This window comes from Octopus bimaculoides, chromosome 3 (genome assembly GCF_046866305.1).
Source record: "Octopus bimaculoides isolate indiv1 chromosome 3, ASM4686630v1, whole genome shotgun sequence".
Taxonomy (NCBI): Eukaryota; Metazoa; Mollusca; class Cephalopoda; order Octopoda; family Octopodidae; genus Octopus; species Octopus bimaculoides.
The window spans coordinates 37250100-37264669 of NC_142930.1; the positions used below are offsets into that span (position 1 = coordinate 37250100).

Sequence of the window (14570 nt, forward strand, 5' to 3'; positions counted from 1 at the left end):
CTTTCACAACCGCTTCACAACCGTTGTTGGTGTATTTACGTCCTCGTAAATTAACACTTCAACAAAACAGACCGATAGGGTAAGCACAAAACTAAGTACTGGGATCGATTCATTCGACTAAAAAAATTTCAAAGTGGTGTACCAGCATGGCCGCAGTCTCATGTATAAAAATAGTAAACGATAAAATATAAAAGATAGCGTATTCAGAGGGGAAGAGTATTTTGAGTGGCATGTTTCGGGGTTCCCAAGACTAGTGAAAGGAAGAGAGGAAGTTTGTCCGAACACCTGGGACAGAGTAGACCCCGCTAAACGTACTGAAGAGCCGGGTGATGACATTAAACCGGGTCTATCTATGAATATTATGAACAGTCCATTCGATTGGCTACATAGTTTCCGTTTATTTGCTCAACATGTCTTAAAGTACGATTTTATCCAAAACCCTGCAGTTGAAATGTAATTTTCTTAACAATGTCTGCTCCCGACTCCAGTATTCTTAATGTCAAGTAAATGTGGGATAAATCAATATTTGGATAGAAAGATGGGCTATCGCAAGGAGATTTTTCCACAGCAAAAATTGTATTCAGTACTGGTAGCTAACGAATCACTCATCTAATCAACAATGCTGCCATTGTTTACAGAAGTTTGAATATTTTTACTATTTACTACTAGGCGGACTGAGCCGTTTGCAAGTTATGTAGTGTAGTGCCTTGGGATCGTCGTCTGCTTCATTGTCACCTTAGACTTCTTTTCCCTCTCACATCTATCATCGTTATGCTAACAAAATTATCATCATGACGAAAAATTATTTTAAACTTTAGTGGAAAGTCACGAACTCTGGGATGAAGCAACGACTTAATGTTGTTACTGTTAAGCGAACAAATCAACCGAGAACGAATAGGCTTCTGTTCAAAAACTTTATGACCATGACCATGATGTAATCCAGGACCATAATGTCCACTGTATCCTTCTACTGTTAAGTCGACTGAATGTAATTTGAAGAAAATGTGGCTCCTCTTTCAAGCAGATTCAATGACACCACAAAAGCTCCTTCTTTGGTAAGCTACATAATGATAAAAAGAGGATTAGCCGTTCCGGTAGACCTTGAAATTCCCGGATTGTAACAGGATGTAACTTGATATTGGCTCACACTTTAGTCGACACTTTACTGATTCAACCATAATATCACCCTTCAACATAGGTACAATTGCATGTATAAAAATTCCCTTCGCAAACACGTAATTTCATACACAATCCCACTTCGTTGGACTTTGGAGAAGTGTCTTCTACCACACTTGGGGAACCAAAGACTTGTGGGTGAAATCTAGGCAGACGGAATCTGTGTGCAAGCCTGTCAGAAGAATTCCTACTCTAAGATGGTAGACTTAATCTGTCAACTTAAAACCACCATCTGACTCATGGGTACCTTCAGCAAAGGTCGCAATGTCACAAGCATTCGAGCCAGCTGACAAAGTTTAGGATATTTATTGTCTATCCCTACATTCACTAACTTCATAAATGCCGTGGATACTGCTTTTTACATTATAAATTGTTAAGCTTCTCTTCTTGTAAATTTTTAAAAGTATGTGAAAAATAATAATGATTTTTAACAAATATAGGTAGAAGCTAAGGTGTCGAGCTGGCAGAATCGGTAGCATGCCGGGTAAAATGCTTAGCAGTATTTCGTCCGTCTTTACGTTCTGAGTTGAAATTCTGCTCAGATCCATTTCGTCTTTCATTCTTTCGAAGTCGATAGAATAAGTACCAGCTGAACACTGGGCCGATGTAATCGACTTACCCTTTCTCTTTAAATTGCTGGCCTTGTGCCAAAATTTGAAGTTAATATAGGTAGAAGGACTAGGCGTTTTATGAGAGGTGAGGCGAACAATCGATTAGCTTGAATAATAATAATAATAATAATAATGATAATAATAATAATAATAATAATAATAATAATAATAATAATAATAATAATAATAATAATAATAAGAAGAAGAAGAAGAAGAAGAAGAAGAAGAAGAAGAAGAAGAAGAAGAAGAAGAAGAAGAAGAAGAAGAAGAACAACAACAACAACAACAACAACAACAACAGCGGCAGCAGCGATAGTGCCAAACAGCAATAACAACACACATAACAACTTACTCAGCAATTCTGCGTTTTTGTTTTGTTTCATTCTATAATTTTTCGACCTTAAAGAAATAAAATCCAATTTTACCATTACTTGCTAATTATGGCATGTATGTTTAAAGTATAATTAGATTATAATTTACAAGGAATCAAATAAAATATCTGGGCCAGTAGGTAGATTATTCTCGAGTGGCTACATTACATATGGTACAAGAATGTAAGGGGTGAGGTAGGCGTACGGTGTCTAGAAATACCAAGTGATGTGTTGGAGTAGTTGCAGAGGGATTTTTTTGTTCACTCTATGATGGTAGTAATAATTTCATGCTTCTGTCTAATGTCTCTGAGTATGAATTGGGTCTACATCTGTGTGTGTGTGTGTGTGCATGTGTGTGTATACATGTATGTGTGCGAACGTCTGTGTGGTGTGTGTGTGTGCGTGTGTGTCTGTATGAAGTTGCTTCCGCTAGCGTATATATGCTCGTCACTCTCCCCGTAATCCTCATTACTATCGCTCCTTCTCTGTACCCTCATTCATATACATGTGTGTGTGTGTGTGTGTGTGTGTGTGTGTGTGTGTGTGCGTATATATATATATATATATATATATATGCATACATACATTCATATGCATGCCTATACGCGTGTGTACGAGTGTGTGCGCGTTTGTATAGTTTAAAGAGTGATGTACTGATTGACGTACACCAAAAATTAACTTTATATATATATATGCACACACAAACACACACACACATACAAACACACACACACATACAAACACACACACACACACATACAAACACACACATGCACATGCGCGTGCGTATACACACAGATTTATAACTGGGTCTCCGGTAGGTGCTACTACTCCGGATCAGAGTAGACCAGGGATCAATAGCGACTAAGAGGCGGTTCCACTCTCCTCAAAACATTGAAGCTCCCGAACGAGAGCCTCACATATAAATGAGATGCAGTTTAAAGTCACATATGACAATAAGCAAGGGAATATCTGCGTCCCCACGCAAAAAATGGCTAATTCATTAAAAATACTAACCTTACTCATTAAATTAATCAGAAACTTAACGGAAAACTTTCGTTATACCCTTGCTTAAAATTTGGTACATTGGGTGTGGTAGCACACCCAAAACAACAACCACCATACACCGTGGATATATTTACAATATATATATATATATATATATATATATATATGTGTGTGTGTGTGTGTGTGTGTGTGTGTGTGTGTGTGTGTGTGTGTATTTCTGTGTGAGTTAGAAGTTGAGAAACCAACTAAGGGATAGTACTTATCCAATATACTGCTGGTAGTGTACCCAATTATTCATAGTCAAGTGCTAGTTATTGCATGGCAATCTCGCAATTGATTATTATATCTGTGCGGCAGTAAAAGAGTGATTTACCCATGATTTATACAGCAAATAAGAAAACGGAGAGGATACAAAATGGACAGACATCACCCGGTAAACATTCAAGTATGTCTATTTATTCAATTGTAAAGGATGAATACACACATATGTATAAGTTATACATATTAGCGAGTAGTAAAAGCTGGTAACTGCATAGAGAAGGGCGTGAATACATATAGGTATATAAAAACAAATGAGCAAAGAAATTAATGGGTGTGCAGGTGCTAGTTCCTTACGGCTGTTTCTGCCAAGTGGCAACAAAATCTTCCAGGTTATCTCCGTCTTTTCAATATTATGTAGGGATGAGCAGACAAGGCTTGGTTAATGGATGTGCCCCTAGGCTTCTTCAGAGGGTCTAAGTAGTTGGAGGGGTGGCTAACACATATATAAGTGCTAAGAATAGATAAGGTGTTCTTATTCTTTTAAATAGGATAGAATAAGAATAATAATCAGAGCAAAAACAAGAATACAAGTGAACTACAACAGAGTACAATAGTGTGGACATAAAAATACAGACTTTCCGTTAAGTATTTATAAAATCCATGGTATTTCAGCCAGTGGTGGGTAGGCGAATATAATCATTTTCAGGAGGGATAATTTTAAGCAGTAGCTCACATTGTGTTTCAAACCCACCACTAGAACTTTAATGGTGGATTTGATGGTATGGTCCACGTAACAGGACTGAAAGTTTATATGTAAAACTGCCAGTTAGTAGGTGTAGTGTTGCAGAGGGTATGGCAAAAGCAACTTATAATGAACCCATCATGGGAAATTTAGTACATGAGTGGGGGCCAATGCAGTTTCGTACCTCCCCCCCGAAAACTGTTATGTGTATGTACGTATGCATATTTCATATATCAACTCCAAGCGTGTTTATTTGCCTTATTACTTCACCCCACCCTCTCTCTCTCTCTCTCTCTCTCTCTCTCTCTCTCTCTCTCTCTCTCTCTCTCTCTCTCTCTCTCTCATGTATGTATGTGTATGTATGTATATATATATATGTACTTCAACTAAACACCATATTTTTCTATCGATATCGTTGTCATAAGAAGTTGTCGAATTCTTAGTTACTTGAGAAAAAGCATTTGTTTCCGTAGTAATATTAATGGCCTGATACACGTGAGTAGTTGTAAATATAATCCCGAAGTTTTTAGACTCTTCACTGACTCTAGAAAGGTGGGTTTTAATACATTTTGTAGCACAATGCCAGTGATAATCTTTCAACACATGTAATATATGCCACTAGCTTCGATTAATCTAAGAATCCATAGAATTTCTGTTAAATCTCTTCAAGTTCTATTTTTGTCAATCTTAGTTATATATTTCTTTTTAGTGTACAGTTGGGTTACACAAAGCATATGAAATTTTTTGTGCCTACGGAATAGCAGATGTGATAGCAAAATTAAGATTGTCATTAAGTACTGAATACGCTGTTGGGGAATATAATATGTAACGCCAGAACTTGCTTATTCACAGAAAATGATATTCCACCTCGTTACATTAAACTTGATCTCAAAAAATTTTGTGAAGTGTCTCGATCGTCAAGGTAAAGATCTTTTATTATTTAAGAGGACAAAATCCTTAGAAATTTAACAGATGCAAAGTTAGAATGTAAAGTTTTTGCCTGGCCAAAAACTACTGTGTCATTTGCGACTGAGCATTCCCCTAAACTAAATAAGGTGGAACTATGTGCATGGACATCTTTTGTTGAAGTTGTTAACATTTTCAAGGTAGCAGGAATCTTCCATGAACCTGTAGGTAAAATGCTGAAGTATTGGTTTCAAATTTTGGTACAAGGTCAGCAGATTTTGGTGGGAGAGGCTAAGTCAATTCGCCCCAACTGTCCAACTGGTACTCATTTTATGAAATCCGGAAAGGTAAAAGTAAAATCGATATCGGTGAAATTTGAACTCAGAACGTAAAGATGGACGAAATGCTAGGAAACATTTTGCTCGGCGTGCTAACGATTCTGGCAGTTCCCCATCCTAAAAAAAAAAAATAAAGGAGTGGTGAAATATTACTAAAGAATGTTTTGCATTTCCACCTTAATTTCTTCCTTACCAGTCTTGGAGCAGTAAACACTGAGCATGGTGAGTATTTCCTCCAGCAAAATTCCCTTATGGAAAGCATATATAAAAAAATTTCAGCCGAAATTTGATCGTTTATCATTGTTGATATCTGCAGAAAGACAGCTATTTATCCCACAACCAATAAAAGACATTACAATAAGAGTTTCATTTCAATATAGGAAGTGCTTTTCAGTAGCAATAATTTAATGTTTCTGCGCTTTAGGCGGATGATTGAGTGTAGGGATGGTAATAGAGCCAATAAAACTTCTACTGTCTGTAAGAAAAAAAAAAAAAAGATCCTGGGCAACACTGTGAACATCATTTAAGTATAACTAATATTAAAAATAGCATTGAAAGTAACAGAGTTTGCTAAGGCAAAAGATAGAGGGAAAGAAAAGGAAAAGCAGGGTCATTAGTTACATGAAATCTGAACATGATATTGAAATATGTTTATCAGAATTGAATCCAATACCAATGAATTAATAGGAAACCGTTTGTTAATAGACAAAATGTTGCAATTTGTTGCCTAATGTTATTCACTCTAGTATTTAGGTTAGCGATCTAAAATCGTTCGACAGCTAAGCTTAAAGTAAATAAAAGGTTACTAACAAAAACCATACCGGTTTCAAGGACGTAAGCATATTTTTTTTATTCTTTTACATGTTTCAGTCATTTGACTGCGGCCGTGTTGCAGCAACGCCTTTAGTCGAGCAAATCAATCCCAGAGCTTATTCTTTGTAAGCCTAGTACTTATTCTATCATTCTCTTTTACAGAACAGTTAAGTTACGTGGTCGTAAACACACCAGCATCGGTTGTCAAGCGATGATGGGGGAACAAACAGACACACAAACACATACACACACACACACACACACACACACACATATATATATATATATATATATATATATATATATATACATATACATATATACACACACACACACACACACACACACATACACACACACACACACACACACACACACACACACACACACACACATATATATATATATATATATATATATATATAAGCGTAGGAGTGGGTGTGTGGTAAGTAGCTTGCTTACCAACCACATAGTTCTGGGTTCAGTCCCACTGCGTGGCACCTTGGACAAGTGTCTTCTACTATAGCCTCCGGCCGATCAAAGCCTTGTGAGTGGATTTGGTAGACGGATACTGAAAGAAGCCCGTCGTGTATATATGTATGTATATGTGTATGTGTGTTTGTGTGTCTGTGTTTGTCGCTCCAGCATTGCTTGACAACCGATGCTGATGTGTTTAGGTCCGCGTAACATAGCGGTTCGGCAAAACAGACCGATAGAATAAGTACTAGGCTTACAAAGAATAAGTCCTGGGGTCTATTTGCTCGACTAAAGGCGGCGCTCCAGCAATGGCCGCAGTCAAATGATTGAAACAAGTAAAAGAGTAAAAAGAGTAAAAGAGTATATATATATTTGCCGTTAAGTTAAATGTTTTTAGGAGGTTAACTTTGAAAATTGCATTCCCTCGCTTTCGGTAAATATGTGCTTAGTTTTGCGTGAGGCATTATTATATAGTAATGCCCTTATATAAATTATATATATATATATACGACGGGCTTCTTGTTGTTTCCGTCTACCAAATCCACTCACAAGGCTTTGGTCGGCCCGAAACTACAGTAGTAGACACCTTGTCCAAGGTGCCACGCAGTGGGACTGAACTCGGGACCATGTGGTTGGTAAGCAAGCTACTTACTACACAGCCACTCCTGCACCTATATATATCACACACACACATACATATATATATATACATGCTTACATACACATACATACATGCATATATATATATATATATATATATATATATATAATGCAAGAGAGTTAGAGGTTGAGGATTCAACCCACTAAGGGATTGTATTTATCCAATATACTGCTGGGAGGGTACCCAATTATTGTTACACTAGTGTTATACCAAGTGTAATAAGTGGGTGCGGGTTAAAGGGGGTTATTTTACCCTAAATTTATATAGCAATAAGAAAATGGAGGAGAATATGCGGTATCCATCGACTTGCAGACAGTGTATTCCACTGAATTAATTAATTTATTTTGTAACTAAAATGACAAAAACCACAATATACAGATGCTTATGACATACCGTGTCATATTAACAATTAAGGTTACAAATATAAAGTACATTTAGCAATTGGAGAATATACAGAAACTTACAGCTGTTTCGGCCTAGCGTTGGCATGCCCCATTCTATCCCTATAACTCTTGCGTGCCGGAGTAATTAGCAGATGAAAATGATGTAATATGGGTACATGCATGATTCGCTAAGCTTCTTCAGAGATTCACAAAAATTCAATACAAATATAGATATAAATATAAAAATAAAAATAAAAATAGAAATAAAAATAAGGATAAAGTAAAAATTAAAATAAATGAAAAATGAAAATATAAAAATATAAGACACATAAAAAGCCTACAAACAATATATAAGACGATATAAATAGTTTTAGACACTCCAACACACATGTCTGTGTCTGTGTACATAACCATACGTAGATATCTATGGATACAAAAGCATATATAGATGAGTACATATGCGTGTCCAGATGTACGTCAACAGTCACTGCCACCACATGTGAGGGGGAAATATACATATATACATATATATATATATTTAAAAAACAGGGTAAAAAATCATATATTAATTAATATCGATTAATTACCAGGAAGCTAGCACATTTAAAGAATCAAAGAGATTCAGAAACAGTATCTGCAATCTCAGGGGATTAAAGTACATTTTAATATATAACGTTGACCACTAACGTGGACATTCAATGTGCTAGAAATAGATCACATCTTGTGTCTATTAAGACCTAAATTGTTCTCAACATGAAATATAGCGGAATACCAAAACGTAAGCGGGCAAGACATTTAAAATCACCGAAAAAATCACTATTAAACAGGGACCGGTTTCAAAATTAACAATCTTACCGACTGTCTTTTTCTCTTCAGCCTGATTTGTAATGTAACCATAATCCTCAGAACCCTATACAAAGTTGCCCACCGCCATAGGTGCGCGTGTATATGGTTCTGCTAATTACAGCTTAATGGTAAAATTCAAAAGTCTTCGTTTTGGCGCGCTAATTCCAGGAATATGTCTGCAGAAAATATTTACTGCGTCACATATATCCAGTATGAGAACTCGGTAATGGTTAATATATTTTAAAAAATAGGGTAAAAAATCATATATTAATTAATATCGATTAATTATCAGGAAGCTAGCACATTTAAAGAATCAAAGAGATTCAGAAACAGTATCTGCAATCTCAGGGGATTAAAGTACATTTTTATATATAACGCTGACCACTAACGTGGACATTCAATGTGCTAGAAATAGATCACATCTTGTGTCTATTAAGACTTAAATTGTTATCAAATATATATATATGTATATATATATATATATATATATATATATATATATATATATATATATATATATATATATATATATATATATATATATATATATATATATATATATATCCCCTCACACATACGTACACAAATAGCGATTCTCACTTTGAAACTGACAAAATTGAAAATCTATTTAGATTACGGAACGCCTCGCTCTCTCATGTATCCATGTTTAAAATTTCAGCGTGATTGGATGAACAATACTCGAGTTATAAGCGCACAAATAAACAGACAGAATAGGATGTATCTATCTCTCTCTCTCTCTCTCTCTCTCTCTATATATATATATATATATATATATATATATATATATATATATATATATACTCTCTCTCTCTCTCTCTCTCTCTCTATATATATATATATATATATATATATATATATATATATATATATATATATAGAGAGAGAGAGAGAGAGAGAGATAGATGTATATATATATATGTGTGTGTGTATGTATGTATATGTATATATATATGTATATACGCACACACGCATACATATGCATACATATGCATACATATATATATATATATTTATATACACACACACAATGACACTCACAAACACTCACACACACACATATATACACATACAAATAAGAATGTATATATGTTTGTTTGAGTGTGTGTGTGTGTATATATATATATATATATATATATATATATATATATATATATATATATATATATGTACAAATGCAGCCATTTGTTTTATACACGTATACAGACATATGTTTTTACCCCGACACATGCATCCAATAACTATGCGTACATGTTTTATCCAATTACTCTAACTAGATATATAAAATGTGAAGTAGCTGGCAACTACTCACAATAACATAAGGCTTCTTATCTTATCAAATCACTCATATATGTGATCTAATCATAAATTTTGTTCGTTAGCCATTTGAATATTCTCACGCATCTTTGACACTAAATTTCCAGAGCTATTACTGCCTGTTGTTTCCCTACTTCTTCTGACAGAGACTGTGATAAGTGTCTTACGCTAGTTATACATACATACATACATACTTGCATACATAGATGCATGCATAGATGCATACATACATCTCTCTATCCTTCTACCCCTCTCTCTCTCTCTCTCTCTCTCTCTCTCTCTATATATATATATATATATATATATATATATATATATATATATATATATATACATATATATATATATTGACCGTTGACTGAACACTATTCAATTTTTTTTCTCCGTGTTTTTCTCCTTGTCTCCGTATTCTTTCTGTTGAAGAGCGTAGCTCGAAACGTCAAAGACTTTCCGTATTCCCGAGCGTCATACTAATATATACTTTTGTTATTTACACCACCTGTCTTCGTCTGTTGTTATTATTTGTATATTCTCCCATATATATATATATATATATATATATATATATGCATATATATATATATATATATATATATATATATATATATATATATATATATATATATATATATATATATATATATATATACACACCGACACACACAAACATATACTAAAAGCTATAAAATTTTTTAAAGGAGTGTTAAGAACTACTAACTTAATTTTTAAACAAATGGAAAATAAGAAATTGGACAATAATACTGAAACTTTTGTTCCCAAAAGAATTATTTTAAAGGATCAGAATGAGAATTTTTATTGCAACTCTAAAGTAAGGATGATTTGCCCTGATAAATCTGATTTGGGTAGACTTAGTAAAGCTATTTCAGATAAGTTTCTCTCTGTTCTTAAAGATAAAATTAGATTGCAACTCTGGTCTAATAGCTATGAGGTAATGGATTTGTTTTATAGAATTAAATGTAAAATTGGAAATAAATTCAAGCAACTAGATATTCATACCTATTACTCTTCAATTTACCAAATTATCTTAAATAAAGACCTCATATTCGCGAATGAAATCAAAGTTATTTTAGCTGCTAGAAGAATAAATTTAGGGTTTGAGAACAAGTATTGAACTAAGATTAATAGTATGAATGGATTTGATATAGCAATGAGATAGGCAGATTCTGCTCAAGTTATGGATTTAGTTGGGATTTATATTCTTTTTATCCTAGGAAGGGATTTTCCTATATTTGAAGGAGGTCTTTATAAGGATGATTCCCTTTTTACCATTAGAAACATGTCTAATAGGAAGATGGAACTATATAAGAAACTGTTTCACAGGCTTTTTAAGAATTTTGGACTCTGTAATGATTGAAAGCGAGCATGAGTCGGTGAACTTCCTTGACATTAATCTAAATCTTGTTACCGGTGAATATCAACCATACCATAAGCCCAACTCTAATCTTAGGTATATTAACTTTGAAAGCAACCACCCAAGTTTTGTGAAAATTTTTTTAGTCTATATTTTCAAAAGAATTTCAGATTTATCATCCAATAAAGAAATTTTGATAAAAATGTTCACTATTATAATGTCTCACTTAGTAAAGCTGGATATAAGCAGAAATTAGTATATTGTCCTAATAATGCATCTACGTAACGATATAAAGGGGAAGTAATCTAGTTTTACCAAAACTACTGTCACTTCACATAACCCTAATCCTAACCCTAAGAGGTAACCCCCAAAGCTAACCCTGAAAACTAACCTTAAAAATGTAAGAGTAGTTTTGGTAAATTTAGATTACCTCCCCTTCATATCGTTACGAAGATGCATTGGGACCTCTGTATTTAAGTAGTGCCGAAATGAGTTCTCGGAGGACAATCTCAAAGAGCCAATGAAAGAAAGTATTCATATTAAATGAAAACGAATATATAGCCATATTATTCAATCATAATAAAGACACACTAATATCTAAATATACATTCATAAATATAAGAGATAACAATAAGGCGGTGAGGTGGCAGAGTCATTAGCATGGCGGGCAAGATCGCGGCTTCTCGTAAAATTCTACGTTCTGAGTTCAAATTCCGCTGTGGCCTACTATGTCTTTCATCCTTTCGAGCATTGGGATCGATGTACTATTTTTACAATTCCCCCGAAATTACTGTCCGTGTGCCAAAATTTGAGACCAATATAATAAATAAAAAATTAAACAAAAAATTGTTTATCATTTGTGAGCAGCCTTTAATGTAAATATGCATATATGCTCTTCCATCCCATATATCCACACATGCACCAACATATATGGATATACGTATTTACATAGACACGCACATGCATTAATATATACATAGCTATCATAATCATGATCATACATTCATTCAAACATCATATGTGCGTGTGAATATATACATTCAGGCACTTATAAGGATATATGCTGATAGATACACAAATACAACCATTTATACGTCTACACATCCATTTTAGTTACTTATTTATACGTAAATACTTTAATATAGCATTTATTTCCAATGACAACCTTATAAAACAAATGAATATTCATAATCAAATGATTTATATGAATTGAATATGTAACAATTGTTCAGAATCTGACGTCAGCGTCCTGTTTCGAACAAAAGGAGAATGCATATATAATGGCAATATAAAAAAGTTGTTCCTCAATTTTAATCCGTAGTCGAATTATTTCACAAGTACGTTTTGCAATTCACGTGCTTACAGTCTGAAATCGTTTCAGAATTATCAAAAACTGAATTTTTAGCGAAAAGGTTCTCCGTTGCTTCAGTTGCACATGAATCTCAAGACCCTTTATTTCCACTAACAGGTTTGGTCTTTGCCAAACCCTTCCATTCAATGTCTCATTAGATATATGTATCAAACTCCAGATGGATGGAAAATGTTATATTATGTTTCTTATAGCTGAGTGGGTTTCGGAAAGAATTACTGTAAGTGCAAACGTCTGTTAAACCAAACCCCTATGAACTTCATGAGCGGTCAAAGTGTTAGACATACATTTTTATACAAGGTCTTTAGTTACGCGAGTCTTCTGTAATAGGAAATTATTTGGATTAATACTATTATAATTAACTAATACAATTTTTGCTACAGTCATTGTTTGCAATGCCATAATTGCAGCTCGTTAATTTAATTATTTTCAAATATATTATGTTTTGTGCAAGGATAAGTGTTACGGATTAAGGAAGTTTAATAATGTTCCAGTTAGAAAATCTTATAATGCCTATGTTTATCAATAAAGAAAATTCTGGCTTTAGTTTTGGGTACTGTCATACAAAATAATGTATTGTGGTGGCATATAATATGTCTAAATGTTTTCTTCTCATTACTACGCGCATAGTTAATAACATACTATTCTCTAAAAAAAAACCGTTACGGTCGAATACTATGCTACAATAATTTAATGACCCTTAAAAATCTTACATTATTTACATTTGACGGATATTTGTCCTCATCTTGTTTGTTGTTAATACAACATTTCGGCTGATATACCCTCCAGCCTTCATCAACAGCAGCAGCAGCAACAACAACAGCAAACTCCAGAGGTTAATGCCATGGCTAATGCTACTAGCTTTAAACATAGCCTAAGTGGATTGAAATAAAATCGTTTCATTCTTAATGTCGCTAGGGGCCGATGGTAACTAACAAGCTACCGGACTAGACAGAATCTGGGAGCAGCAGCACAGTAATACTACTTCAGTATTACAGTACTGTGGAAGAAAATAAACTTCCATATGGTTGCTTGTTCTGCTAGAAATAGTAACCAGATCCCCACATATTACACATTACCATCCTACCATCTTTAAAAGGTAAAAACACATTAGCTAATGTATTCCAAAATACTCTGTGCCTAAAAATGAGACGGGATGGTCATGGTTGGACCACGTTTATTATGTATTCGTTGAATTCCTCCAAATCTCTCAGGAATCATATTCTACTTCTTACAAAGGGTTTCACACATTAGAAAAGGTAACATTAAGCGCACTGTCTGGAAAAGCGGGGAGAGATTGGACGGCCATGGTTCAAATGCCTTTGACCATGTGTTTGCTCGAGCAGGGCTGATCTAGAATTAAACAACAACAACAACAACAACAGCAACAGCAGCAGCAGCAGCAACAGCAGCAGCAGCAACAACAACGACAGCATTAACAATAACAATTATCAAGCCAGCCTTTCACTAACCCAGTTTATCTTCTCTCAATTTAATTTCTCGAGATGATGAGAAAAGTAAAGCGACAGAAACAGTAAATGAAAGATCTTATGGTACTCAGATACGGGCCTGTTATTTCTGAGTTCAAATTGAATTTAGGTTACCTTTATCTGCACTTTTCAAATAATACGGTCAGAAGAACTGACCGTGCACTCGTACACATTCTGCGACTTTGTGCTAGTGCAAAAAGACAATATTTAGTTCACTTTCAGTTCTGAATTCGAATTCCACTCAAGTAATACATGTACATGTACACACACACACACACACACACACACACACACACACACACACACACACACACACACACACACACACACACACACACACACACACGAGAGGGTGCTGAAAAGTTCCTGGCTTTAAGGGTATTGCGAAAGGCCTTCCGAGTAATTTCACAG

At 34.4% G+C, this 14570-nt stretch overlaps 1 long non-coding RNA gene across 2 annotated transcripts in view; it reads right to left on the bottom strand.

The window, feature by feature from the left end:
* Positions 1–3406: 3406 nt before the first annotated feature.
* The window catches only part of LOC149136504 (uncharacterized), a 119926-nt gene continuing 108762 nt past the window's right edge, over positions 3407–14570 (bottom strand). For both annotated transcript variants that reach the window (XR_016241011.1, XR_016241010.1), the window contains one exon: positions 3407–5530. This is a non-coding gene — a long non-coding RNA (uncharacterized LOC149136504). The remainder of the gene's footprint in view (positions 5531–14570) is intronic.